Genomic DNA, 13,583 nt, shown 5'->3' on the forward strand with positions numbered 1-13,583 from the left:
ATTTGCTTTTGGAATGATCATTCTCGATGCAGTCAGATCACAGAAGATAGCGTCTTCGTTCAAAGTGGTGCTGCCCCAATGTCAGAGACTCACACGTGCTGCCTGCCAGGCAGACCTCACCATAAGTGAGAAGGTTGCTGAGCTTTAGGTGGAATGCAGGGCTGTTATTATCCCTGAGAAAATGCAAATTGTCCATTAGGAGGAAAAACCAAAGTAAAAGAAAAGAAGAGGAGAGCAGGACTGAGCAATCAGGTACTTAATGGTACAGCTGGGGCAGCCACACAGGTAGCAGCTGGGCTGGGCCTACTGAGTCTTTGATATTTGCTCCTGAATTTTTACTGTTTACAGGAAAGACCTCCAGGTCCCACAGATGCAGCAAAAGACCCCAGAGCCAGACTGATATTTTGATATCCTGGAAGGAAGGTCTTGTGGGACCAACTCACACATGCACTTTTCTTGCACCATTTGAGGGAAGAGAGGAAACAAAGAAGGGCCATGTGTTGAGATAATCCAATCTCCCACCCCTGCAGACGACTCTGCTGCTCCGGTCAAGAATGAGGACCGATGCACAAGGAACATGAGGGGTTTTGACACCAGCTGAGGGCTCTCCATTGAGCCTGAAGAAAAGGGGTGAGCTATCAGGAGCTCAGGGAAGATGATGGGTTGGCAGGGGTAATGGAGGGAGAAAAGGGAAGGTGGCCAAGGTCAACTTCTAGCCCCAGCCCCCTGCAGAGCCATCGGAGCAGAAAGCGCCTGCAAGTCACATGCCCTCTAGATGTCAGATGTCTCTGCTCCCCACTTCCAGGATCACATAAGGGTAAGACCGACAAACACTTCTAAGCACAAGCTGTGCTTCACTGATGGGAGTGGCCACTCTTCCTCATTATAGCATGGGACCCAGGGCTGGCCCATGTTTTTTAGGATCATGTTTTTGAAGGAGGATGCTTTGCCCTGTAGATGAGGGGGAGCCACAGTTTCTGGGTGCCAGAACCTGCATAGCCCTACATGCCTCTTCTCCTTCTGATGCCAGAGACCCATAGCTGATAGGTGTTGAGGTTAGGATTGCTGCCTCTCCCCGAAGGGGCCAACGGGTGCTGAGCGGAGCCAACTCTTCTCCTTATCTCTTCCCCTCAAGCCCTGCTCCTCAACAGAACCTGGCCCAGATATTTACCCCAAAGATACAGATGTAGTGAAAAGAAGGGCCATCTCTACCCCAATGTTTATAGCAATGGTCACGGTCGCCAAACTGTGGAAAGAACCAAGATGCCCTTCAACGGACAAATGGATAAGGAAGATGTGGTCCATATACACTATGGAGTATTATGCTTCCATCAGAAAGGATGAATACCCAACTTTTGTATCAACATGGACGGGACTCAAAGAGATTATGCTGAGTGAAATAAGTCAAGCAGAGAAAGTCAATTCTCATATGGTTTCACTTATTTGCGGAGCATAACGAATAGCATGGAGGACAAGGGGAGATGGAGAGGAGAAGGGAGTTGAGGGAAATTGGAAGGGGAGATGAACCATGAGAGACTATAGACTCTGAAAAACAATCTGAGGGTTTTAAAGGGGTGGGGGATGGGAGGTTGGGGGATCCAGGTGGTGGGTATTGGAGAGGATATGGATTGCATGGAGCATTGGGTGTGGTGCAAAAATAATGAATACTGCTACACTGAAAAAATAAAAAATTAAAAAATAAAAACATGTAACAGCCTCCGACAAAAAAAAAAAAAAAAAAAAAAAAAAAAAAAAAAAAAAAAAAAAAACAACCTGGCCCAGAGACTTGCATCTGGAAAGGGGTCCCCAGGGTCTGTGCCAGTGTTCAAGGGCAGTGGTTAAAAAATACCGAGATCGGGAGGAAATATTTGCAGATTAAATACCCACTAAAGAGTCAACATTTAGGGGCACCTGCATGGCTCAGTGGGTTAATGCCTCTGCCTTTGGCTCAGGTCGTGATCTCAGGGTCCTGGGATTGAGCCCCGCATTGGGCTCTCTGCTCAGCAGGAAGACTGCTTCCCCCCCTTTCTGCCTGCCTCTCTGCCTACTTGTGATTTCTGTCTGCCAAATAAACAAATACATAAAATCTTTAAAAAAAAAAAAAAAAAGAAGAAAAAGAATCAACATTGAGGGCGCCTGGGTGGCTCAGTCTATTGAACATCTGACTCTTGGTTTCAGCTCCTCATGATCTTGGGGTCCCGGGATCGAGCCCCATGTCAGGCTCTGTGCTCAGTGGGGAGTCTGCTTGATATTCTTCCTCCTTCTCCCTCTGCCCCTCCCATTCATCCTCTTTCTCTCTCAAATAAATAAATACATCTTAAAAAGAAAAAAAGAATCAACATTTGGAATATTTAAGAAACTCTTACAACTTAACAGTGACCAAAACAACACCAAACAGTTAACATCCCGATTTAAAGATGGGCAAAGGACTAGAATAGCCATTTTCCAAAGAAGACCCATCGATGGCCGACAAACACAGGAAAAGATACCTAATATCGCTAATCATCAGGGAAATGCAAATAAAAACCACAGTGAGCCATCACCTCGCGCCATTAGGATGGCTACTGTAGAAACAGTATCGGAAATAACAAGTGTTGGTGAGTGTGGGGGAGAGATCTGAACCCTTGTGCACCCATTGTGCACAATGGGTGGGATTCTGAAAGGGAGCAGATGCTGTGCTAAACAGTCTGGCAGTTCCCCAAAAGTGAAATTTAAGATTACCATACGATCTAGTAATCCCACTTCCGAGCACATACCCCAAGGAACTGAAAACAGTGCGTCAAGGAGAGGTTTGTCCATCCCTGTTCATGGCAGCATTATTCGAAATAGCCAAAAGTTGGGAGCAACCTAAGTGTCCGTCTGCAGATGAAGAAGTGAATGAAATGTGGTCTATCCCTACCATGGAACAGGATCAGCCTTGAAAAGGAAGCAAGTTTGGACACCAGCTACAGGGTGGGTGAATGTTGAGGCTGTTATGCTGAGTGAAACCAGCCAGTCATGAAGAATGACTACTTACAGGAGGGACCTCAAACAACCAAATCCATAGACACAGTGGGATGGGGGCTGCCAGGGGTTGAGGAGGGGAGATAAGGGGTTCGTGTTTAATGGGTAGAGTTTTCGTTTGGGAGGATGAAGTCCTGGAGAAGATGGTGACGATGGCCCGGACAGCAACGTACACGTCCTTCATGCCTGGGAACGGCACCCTTAAAAATGGTGGGGTTGGTACGTTTCATGTTGTGTGTATCTTACTCTAATTAAATTCAAATTTTAAAGAATGCAGATATCTAGGCTCCACTCCAGGCCTTAGAATCAGAATCAGCGTGTGAGAATCTGTATTTTAACAAGCTTTGGAGATCCGCTGCCCATGCTGCCCGCCGCTTCCTGCTACTCTGTTTGGGTCCTTCCAAGCCAGACAGCCCCACGAGCTGCAGGTTCATGGTGTAGAGGGAACAAGTCAGAGGGAGGTCACCTCTGATGGCAGCACTGGCACCTGGGCACCCAGGGAAGGAATCAGTGCTCAGAAGATGCTGAGCAGGTGTGGCACAATTGGGTTTGGTGTGCCTTTCTTGGGTGAGGCCTGGGGCCAGGCACTGACCTCAGGGTGCCCCAAATTCAGTACTTAAGATAAATAACATTTCATATGAAATTAAAAAATAAATCCACACAGAGGGTTCCTTGTGAACACAACATCAGCATTTTAAAGACAGGTTCTCGTTGCTTGTTTCATGACCTTGCATCATGGTGCGAAGGTTGTCTCCAATCTGCTCACAGCTCTTGCGTGTGCCGCCAACCTGCATCCACTGGGTGGTGTGCGAGGGCTCACCGCAGCTGGCCAGCATGCTGGGCAGTGGGAGGCTTTTTAGACAGTCATGTGTTTTGACTATAGAGTTCTTACTCACTTCTCCCACACAGGTTAAAACATGAGAGGATATTTTGGTAAACGTATGTAGGGCACTCATTGTTCCTTCCCCCACAGACTCCAATATGGCTCAGCGGGGTGCCCACAACAGGTCACCGGTAACCATGGCAGGCCGGCCCTCCGTGGCGCACACGGCTGCCGGGGGATGGTAGGAAGGCCTGTGGGGACTGTGACAGAGACTACCTCCATTTTGACCTTAGTCTGTACTTCTTAACGAATCAAGTTCTTCTTTCCAGTTTATCTCTTAACTTGGGCAAAAGATCCAGTGGCAAAGCATCCCGTGATGGAAGCCATAATGGCGACTGGCCTGATGCCAGCAAGATTCCACGTGATTGACTCCAAGACAGTGATGCCCCTGACCTTTAGTCCCATTGCACAAACCCATGGACCTTTGTCCCACGTTCTCCTTCTGTGAACCTAGAAGTATTTTTAGTGCTTGGGAGACAGTCGTTGAGAAGCTGGTCTGCTGTCTTCCCAGTGTTGGCCTCACTGAAATACATCCCTTTGTTTTGTCACCCCTGGTCTCTCTGCCTTCAGATTTTGTCAGTCACCAAACCTGGTCTGTTCGGGAGTCCCAGAGTCAGGTGCTTCGACAGCCCTGTACCCAGGCTACAAGGAGACCTGGGATCATAATGAGAAAACATGTTCTAGAAGACAGAGCAGATGGGGACGGGGTGGGGCTGGGTGTCTTGCTGTAACATGAAGAGGCATGGAGGTCCCTGGCCTGGGCGCTGCTCCCCTATGAGGACGGAGAAGCTTCAGCTACAGGGCCCCACGCTCACCTCTCCAAGACCTGAAACTTGATCTGGAGCTCACAGTTTTCTATTCTTTTCCTGACAGAGATGGCCCCCAAGGTTTCATGCCTGGAGCACAAGGTGGGCGTGGGGAGGGGGGCGGCCATTTCCAAGGGCTAGTGGGGGTGGGGTGGGAGGATGGTGGGTTTTTTTTTTCTTTGCTTAGAATTAAAAGCAAACAAGCATCTCTAAACTAATAAGTGCTCCATGGAACAAATTAGAAAGATTGAAAAATGTCTAAATTAAAAAGTGATTCTCCCTCCTTCTGCCTCCAACCCTTAGCCTCCCGCAGTAACGCTCGCTAACAGTTGCCCTTCAGACTTTTCCTCCTGTTTATTCAAACACGCACACTCTTGTAAAGAACGTTTTTAAAATGATGGGTTAGTTGGGAAGGCTGGGTGGCTCGGTTGGTTAAGCATCTGCTTTTGGCTCAGGTCATGATCCCGGGGTCCTGGGATCAAGTCCCTCCTTGGGCTCCCTGCTCAGCGAGGAGCCTGATTCCCCTTCTCCCTCCGCTGCTGCTCCTTCTGCTTGTTCTCTCTTTCTCTTTCTGGTAAATAAATAGGTAATTTTTTTTAAATGACAAATTAGTGACATTTGTGGGCATTTTTTTGGGCCATTGTAAAATGGGTGCCATGAAAGGACTGCTTTTTTTCTGCTTCTATACGTACTAGGACTTGTACCCCCACCTCACCCATGCCGTAATGTATGTCCTCCCTGTAAAGGTCAAGGAGTAATGATTTCTTTGGAGTCTTCCAGCACCATAAATAATACATAAAGAGTGACTGGGTGAGGTCAGCATATACATTTTCCAAGACCACTGACTCTCAACACCTTGCCACCTAGACCCCTGGCTCCAGGGCATAAATGCCTTCTGGAGGACACCTGAGGACTTGTCCTTGTTTCAACCAGTGCCAGAGAGGACAGTACAACAGAGCACCATCCTCAAGAAAAACTCCAGACCCCAGACGAAGATGAGACTCACTACCCTTTCCTTACTGCGTCTCCCAGACTCTCTGTCTTTATCTGGTCTATGACTTTAATAAACTCTGCTCTCACTTCTTACTGGCTTGTGTTTGATTTCTCTCCCGCATGAAGCCACCACCCCTCTTGGCCGGTCCTGCAGGACTCCCTCTGGGTCCTTGGACCCGGCCAGCCTGCAGCCATTGCCCAGAAAGCCTCCTCACCCTTCAACTCGTGGGTATGGTGTTTCATCCTGTGACTTTCTGGGCGTATTCTACATGGTGTCACACCCTGAGAAGAATCTTCCCAGTGGGTTTGCCCCGGAGCCTGAAAGTTTTACTCTTGAAGTCATTTCTTTGGGTTAAGGCTTTAAAGGTGGTCCCTAAAGTAAAAATGCGATCCAAGGTGTGGGGGAAAGAAAAGGAGTCTGGATTTTGACATACCTATCAGCTCCCAGATTCGCCGTTTCTTACACTTATGACCTTGGCCAAGGTATGTACCTTTCCTGAGCCTTGACGATCTTGCCTGTGAGGTGGGATTGTTGTACGGGTTAAATACAATTTAGTGTGAAAAACCTCAAGCCCCTTGTCCGGCGGAGATCGGTATTCCGTAAATAGTTTTTGAGTTTCTTAAATGAGCAAGAACTGGATGAAGAGCATCCAGGGTAGGATTTCAGCTTCCCGTTAAATGCCCAGGGTCTGGTAGGGTCAGGTAGGGTCGATGGGCATTGGAACACATTGCTTCTAATTCATGGTTCATGGTAGAGGCAGCAGGAGGCCAGTAGAATGCCGGGGCTGAGAGTCAAGCCCAGCCCTGACCAGCTGTCCCCGAGATGAGGGACGCTTTGGTGAACCAGGGACTCTCTGCTCTCCAACTCACAGCTCAGTGGTCAGCTCTGACAATGTCAGACATTAATGCGGGTTTGTCTTTTTCCAGGGATTTCTTTCACCAGCATTCTCCTTCTCTGTCCTCATGACAGCTCTGCACTGATGATATTCTCATCCATGCTAAATCAGTTTCCTGGGGCTCCTGGGGACCAGTGTGCATGCATTAATCAGAAAGCACCTCTCATATTTCAGTACTGTTTGTGGCGATCGGTCAGTTTGCAATAGCCAGCTCTGAGAGACTGAGAGCCAGGATGGGACGGATCTGGCAGCTAGAATGCAGAGGGAAGTTACTCAAATAAGAAGGCTAAGCATTATTAGCAGAAGGGAGACGGGGGAAGGGCAGAAGCAAAGAAGGAATGTGTTTTGTTTTGCAGAGTCAACAGTTCCAGCCAAGGAGACCCCCGCCCTGCCCGGGTGTTTCACCTGAGAGCCCCTTGCTAAATGGGTCTCGCCTGAGAGCCCCTTACAGGAGCCAGTTTGAGCCAGACTGGAGCTGAGGCTGTCCCCAGAAGTCCTCCTGAGCTGTCCTGAAGTTACCTTTAGCTCATTATGAAGATCTCCTATGGGTGGAGTTTTCTACTACTTTTCAAATATGCAATGTGTGCACTAGCACGTGGACACGTTGGGCATGCGCAGTGCAACGTAAGCGCCTAAGGAATAGAACGTGTCCAAGTTCCTTAATGTATATGCAAGCTCCTTCCCTGTCCCCCTAATACACTGTACTGACCCCACCGGAGACAGTGTTTTGAGAGTTATCTCCCTGTCTTCTTCTTCTCCTTCTTTTTTTTTTTTTTTTTAAGATTTTATTTATTTATTTGACAGACAGAGATCACAAGTAGGCAGAGAAGCAGGCAGAGAGAGGAGGAAGCAGGCTCCCTGCTGAGTAGAGAGCCCATTGCGGGGCTCGATCCCAGGACCCCGGGATCATGACGTGAGCCGAAGGCAGAGGCTTTAACCCACTGAGCCACCCAGGCGCCCCTCTTCCTATCTTCTTACTTGAAACAAATAATACAAACTTTTTTGCTTTGGACAGGGGCACTCCTGCAGGGACCAGTCTTGGCAGGGAGCCTGTGGTGAGAGTGGCTGTGCAGAGATGCGTGGGGTGCTGGGTGTGGAGGAGGGGGCATGGCTGAGCATCCCAGATGCCATTCACCTTTGCCGGGTTCGTCTAGGGCTGTCCTAACCAATGTGGTCTGCAGTGACCCAGGACTCAGGCCTGATCTGGGCTGTTCATGGATTTACAGGTGTTTCCACACACATCAGCATTTTACACTTGGGAGGGTTGTGGCAGAGAAAAATCTATCTTCAAAAGTTCAGTGGGACCTCTGTGGCCCCCGATCACCTTGTGTGATGTGACAGAAAGCCAGCGGGCGTGTGTTTCACACGCGTGGTAAATGAAGCTCCCTTACCTGGTGGGCTCTGCTGGTTGCGGGTGAGGTGAGTGCACTCAGCCTTTGGGAGCTCCCAGTTGGGCATGGCACTGTAAAGTTGTGCATGGTGAGGGGGACAGGGCAGGAACAAGTACTTCTCTTGTTGGGGAAAGCAAGGAGGGGGCCTTTGGCTCATCTTCAGAGCCTAAGGAGAATTTAGTTGGGTGCAGGGGCAAAGAGGAAAGGGTCCCTTGGAAGAGGGAACAGCAGGAGCAAAGCAGAGCACCCGATCATCTTTCCCACTGTTCCTGTTGCACAGAACTGAGATGCCACCGTCCTTGGGCGGCAGAGGTCTGCAGAAAGCACGTGCTCCCTCCCTGTGGTTTTAAACAGGGTGGAGAGGCCAGGCTTTGTTCGGTGCTCTGGCAGGTGAATGGGCATCAAGAGGGGAGACTGAGTCATGGTGAGGTCACCAGTCCAGGCTTTGCACAGCCCTCGCCCTCCTCACACATCTGTGTCCTCTGGCTGATTCCAAAGGTTTTCTCCAAAATGGGCAGATGCTTCTGAGTTCCTCCCTTTAAAGAGGAGAGAAAACCTTTTGGCATGGTCTGGGGGAGCTGAGCAGCCACATGCTGGAATCCGGCAGTTCTGCCCCAAATACGCTCCTGCATGTGTATGCCGGGAGACACCCCCCCACATGCACGCTCACATGGCCCCATTCATGAGAACCCTAACAGACAGCAGCCCAGACGGCCAGCTGCAGTAGGAGCTATAGTCTGTCATCACATATTCACCCAAGGGAACATGATATGGCCATGGAAACAGACAAACCACACCATCTGAATGGCTCTCAAAACATAACACACAGCAAAAGAAGCAAGTCCCCAAGGACACACACAGTGTCAGTCTATTTATACGAAGTGCAAAACCAGACAAAGCTAAACAATGTATTGTTTAAGGATACAGATGTAGTCCGTAATGAAACAATAGCAAAACTCTAGAAGAGTCCGCAAACAAAAACCCGTTGTTTCCAAACACCAGCAGTGAAGAACTCAAAAAGGAAATTAAGAAAACAATCTCATTTATAATGATATCAAAAAGAAGAAAGTATCTGGGAATAAGTTTAACCCAGGAGCGAAAGATCTGCAGGCTGAAAACCAGAAGGCATCACTGGAAGGGGAGAAGACCTAATTAAATGCAATGGCCATGGTTGGAAGCCTCAGCCGCACACAGCTGGGAATGGACAAGTGCCCCAATCTTCCCTTCCTCCCATCACCAGTTCCTCCCTGATTGGGAACTAAGGGATTGCCATAAGGGTCTCAGGGGAGCCCCTCTATAGCTCCCCTTTCTGGTTCAGCCAGCGACACCTGGCTGGCTTGCTGAGGAGGGCCAGCAAGTTGGGAAGCCACTGTTATAGAGCCTCCCTGATATGGTGGGAGGGCCCAGTCTGGTCTTCCCTGGCTGGGAGGGTACAGTACAGTGCTCATCGGAGAGAAGATCAGAAAACCAAGACTGGCTGGCTCCCATGGGGGGCACCTTCTCCTTTTCAGTGCTTTTTTGCCACTCTCTAGGTCCCTATCCACAGGGCTTCCCCCATCAACACTCCCAGGACCTTGGAAGGTTCCCCACCCCATCGGCAGTGTGTGCAAACAGGAACTGTGTCCCTCAGGGACTGTGATGACAGCTGGGGCCACCAGGGTGGGGAAGGACCCCGGGTGGCATGCCAACGGAGTCAGCTGGGTGCAGTTCAATGTGTTGCCTCAGGCAGCCAGCTCAGGAACCAGACTGCTGGGGCTGGTCCTTGCTCCTCTACTCCTTTGCTGGGGTGACACTTCATAGACAATATTGTATTCACAGAAAAGGGTGTAATAGTAATTGTATATTAGATAGAATTGGGTCTTCACTGAGAGTCTTCTGCTGACCTCAGACAAAGGGCGTGTGGAGCTTTGTTTGCTCATCTGCCTCTCTGAGCCTGCCCTGCTGAAGGTGGGTCTCATCCAGACACCAGCTTCCTACCAAAGGGATGGCTGGAACCACCAACCTTTGAGCCATAGAATCGGGCATTTAGGAAGGGTTAGCCCAGCTCCCTGGTTTTACTTCTAAGGGAACCAAGGTCCAAACCCCAAGGCTAGCTGGTGGCCTGCTTGGCTCTGGATGTGGTTCCTGCTCACAGACTCTTGGCAGTACGTTTTTGGAGGGGAGCCGAGCGACACCTGCCACAGGGTCAAGTGTATATATCCTTTGACCCACTTAGGTCACCAATAGGTTCACTTCTAGGGACCTATTATCTGGAAATACTTTTACATGCATACATGGAAGTTTGTTTCAGTGTATTTTGAACCGAGTGAAGGATTAGAAGCCTCCAATTTCTTTTTTCCTCTCTGTCAGGGACTGGTTGAACCAATGGCAATATAACGAATCATGGGCTGTGCAACACTCAGACATTCTGAAGAAGAACTTTAAGTTCTAGAGTGTAAATATCACTATTATGAATTGGGGGAAAAAAAAGTTGTAGTCAGATCTTTCTCTTATGATCCAGCTGTACAAAAACAAACCCTGAGATGCCCCTGGGTGGTTTAGTCGGTTAAGCATCTGCCTTCAGCTCAGGTCATGATCTCTGGGTTCTGGGATCGAGTCCCATGTCGGGCTCCCAGCTTAGCAAGGAGTCTGCTTCTCCTTCTGACCCTCCGTCCCCCGCTTACATTCTTGTTCATTCTATCGCTCTTTAAAATGAATAAATAAAAAATCTTAAAAAAAAAAAAAACCAAACCTTGAAAGGTCTAGAGCTATGTTGTACAACATGGTGGCCACTGGCTATATGTGGCTATTAAGCCCCTGAAATTTGGCTGGTCTTAATGGAGATACGCTGTGAGATCAAGTACAAGACAGAAAACTGCCATTTTTTATGTCTGACATTAGAGCTTAGGAAAAGGGTGGGGGGTAGTATTTGGCTAGATTTTGAAGTAAAAAAAAAAAAAAGGACATAAAATATGTCATTAATAAGTTGTTTTGTTATAACAACATGTTGAAATAATAATTGGGATATATGGAGTTTAGTAAGTTCTAAAATTAATTTCCCTTATTTTAGCATGGCTTTCCTTTTCTTAACGTGGCTTCTCTACAATTTAAAATTATGTCTGTGACTCAGGCATGACTGGGTGCCCTCGTTTAGAATGACAGATAACAAACCGCCAAGTGTGCTTAGCAGGGTAGGGGTCAAGATTAGGAGAAGTGCGTAAACCAGGACCTTCCCTTGGCTCTTCTGCATGGTCATACAGCTTTAAGCATTTGTATATAGTGTCTCTAATGATTAACAGAGAAAGGATGCTGTTGCCACGATTCCTGGTAGCATGCTTTCCACTCCATCATGCCTAACAAATGTACCCTCTCCTATGCCCTATCTCCAGGCAGGGTCCATGGCCCATGGAGAGAGGCCACCTGCCCTTTCAGCACTAATTTTACATTGAGGCATATCGAGCATGACCAGCCGTTAAGGAACAGACACAGGACATGCTGTCTCCACGCCACATTCATGCGGAGAGCAGACCAGCCAGGATGAGAGCCAGAAGCAGTGAGGGAAGTTGGGGAGACACACAGCAACAGAAGGGCCTGGCAGCCGGGGAAGGGAGCACTGTGAGCTGACATTAGCTCCTTTTCCTAAAGCCATTTCTAGCACTGGAAATGGATCCTTCCCCTGATGTGGATAGCAATTGAAGGCACGGTTTCTGGAGAATAGCAAGATAAATTCTAGTAAGTGTTTCCTGTGGCAGCCTGGGAAAAGTGTTCCTGTATGTGATGTGTGTCTGAGGCAATGAACCAACCATTTCCTGGACCCTGTTCACTCCCAGTGGATGCCGTAATTCGTTCATGGACTGCAGAGTCTAGAAGAGCTGGAGAACAAAGGGGCATCACAGCCACTGACTGCCTGGGGTGCCCTGCACGTCGACGTGTCTGGCTACTGCCTTTTTAATGGAGGGTTTAAGATGTTGAACCCCATTAGCTTCTAGATTATGGAAGAGCATCACGGAGTGGGTCCCATTATTCCCCTGGATGAGAGCTTTTATTTTCCCAAGCCCAGAATTTACACACACACACACACACACACACACACACACACACACACATATGCATGCACACATGCACACACACACTATAGGACATTCTTAAAAATATTTTCAACCAAAGCAAAAGAGGGAGTTCTAAAAATATTAACTGCTCCAAGTAAGAGGATTTTAAGTTAATAGAAAGTGTGTTTTGTTTTCACTTAGTTCAGAAGGAAGATGACTAGCCACTTAAAATGCCTGAATGTCATTCTGTTTCTTGTACTTATCAACTTTGCAAAGCAAACAAATGAGAATGCAAAGAGCCAAATCAAACAAAATTCCAGACTTCTAGAAAAGAACCAATTAAACACAAACAATTACAGCAAACACATTCAACATTCGTTGGTGTTTTCGATTACATTTTCTGGGGGCCTGAAACACATTGTAGACAGTGGCCAATTCATGCTGTAAATTCCATTGCAAATGCCATGATTAAAACTGCTGCTAGGTACTGTATAGAGTGATAGTTGGGGAAGATTGCCAAGGACAATCCTTCCTTAAAGTCAAGCCTGTATGAAGTCCGCTCCCAGAGAGGCTGGTGTCCTTTTTAATTCTTCCCTAAATATTTAATTCAGACAGAGCAAATTTGTCTCCTATTTCCCCTCTCTACCTTTCTGGTCTTCCTTCCTTCTCAGTTCCTACTCTTGGTTCACTCAGGAACGATTCCTGTAAATACTCCCATTCTTTGTCCCCCTACTCTCTATTTCTGCGAGTTTTTAAAAAGAATTTATTTATTTATTTGAGAGAGAGTGAGAGAGAAAGAGCACAAGTTGGGGGGAGGGAGGAACAGGGGTGAGGGAGAAACAGACACTGCGCTGAGCAGGGAGCCCAATGCAGGACTTGATCCCAGGACCCCAGGATCACAACCTGAGCCGAAGGCAGATGCTTAACTGATAGCCACCCAGGCACCCCTCTGTTCCTGCTAATTTCTGCTAAGGTTTTTAAAAAAGATAAAAGAATTTAAAAAGGTGTAATTTCTGGTAACAAAAGGAAAATGTATTTGTTATAGAAAATGATTAAAGTAAAAGAAGAGGAAATATACTAAGGAATGAATAAACATCACCCAGATGGCCTTCATCCTAAAATAACAACAGATAGAATTTCAGTGTATTCCGAGGCTTTTTTCTGTGAATAGAATAGACATATGTGTGTGTGCGTGTATGTGTGTAATAAAAAACATGTCCATTCTGTGCATTGTCATTACGCATTCTTCTCTGTCCTTCTGCAAATGGCTACATTATATTTCATCCTGTGGATAGACCGTGATTTATGAGCCCAGTCCTCTGTTTTGGACATTGGGTTGCTCCCGTGTCTCCCTGCAGTAAACAGCGCTGTGTAAATCTTGGCTTCACTTCAGGATTATTTCCTCAGAATGGGTCCTCACACATAGAATCGTACTTTGGTACACACTCCTGCATGGCCTTCCAGAAACCCGTTCCTGCTTCCCACCGGCAGTGAGAGGGAACTCCCACCTCCCTTGCAGTCTTGTGTAGTGGAACCTATCTTTTCCCTGAGGTTTGAACTAACAGTTGGAATATCAGCGGATA

General features: G+C 47.7%; 1 protein-coding gene across 1 annotated transcript in view; it reads right to left on the reverse strand.

Annotated features, from left to right (window-relative positions):
* The window catches only part of TRPM1 (transient receptor potential cation channel subfamily M member 1), a 104,987-nt gene that overhangs the window by 90,858 nt on the left and 546 nt on the right, over window positions 1-13,583 (reverse strand). The gene's annotated exons all lie outside the window — the stretch shown is intronic.

The sequence above is a fragment of the Mustela lutreola genome, chromosome 7 (assembly GCF_030435805.1).
Source record: "Mustela lutreola isolate mMusLut2 chromosome 7, mMusLut2.pri, whole genome shotgun sequence".
In the NCBI taxonomy this organism is placed as follows: domain Eukaryota; kingdom Metazoa; phylum Chordata; class Mammalia; order Carnivora; family Mustelidae; genus Mustela; species Mustela lutreola.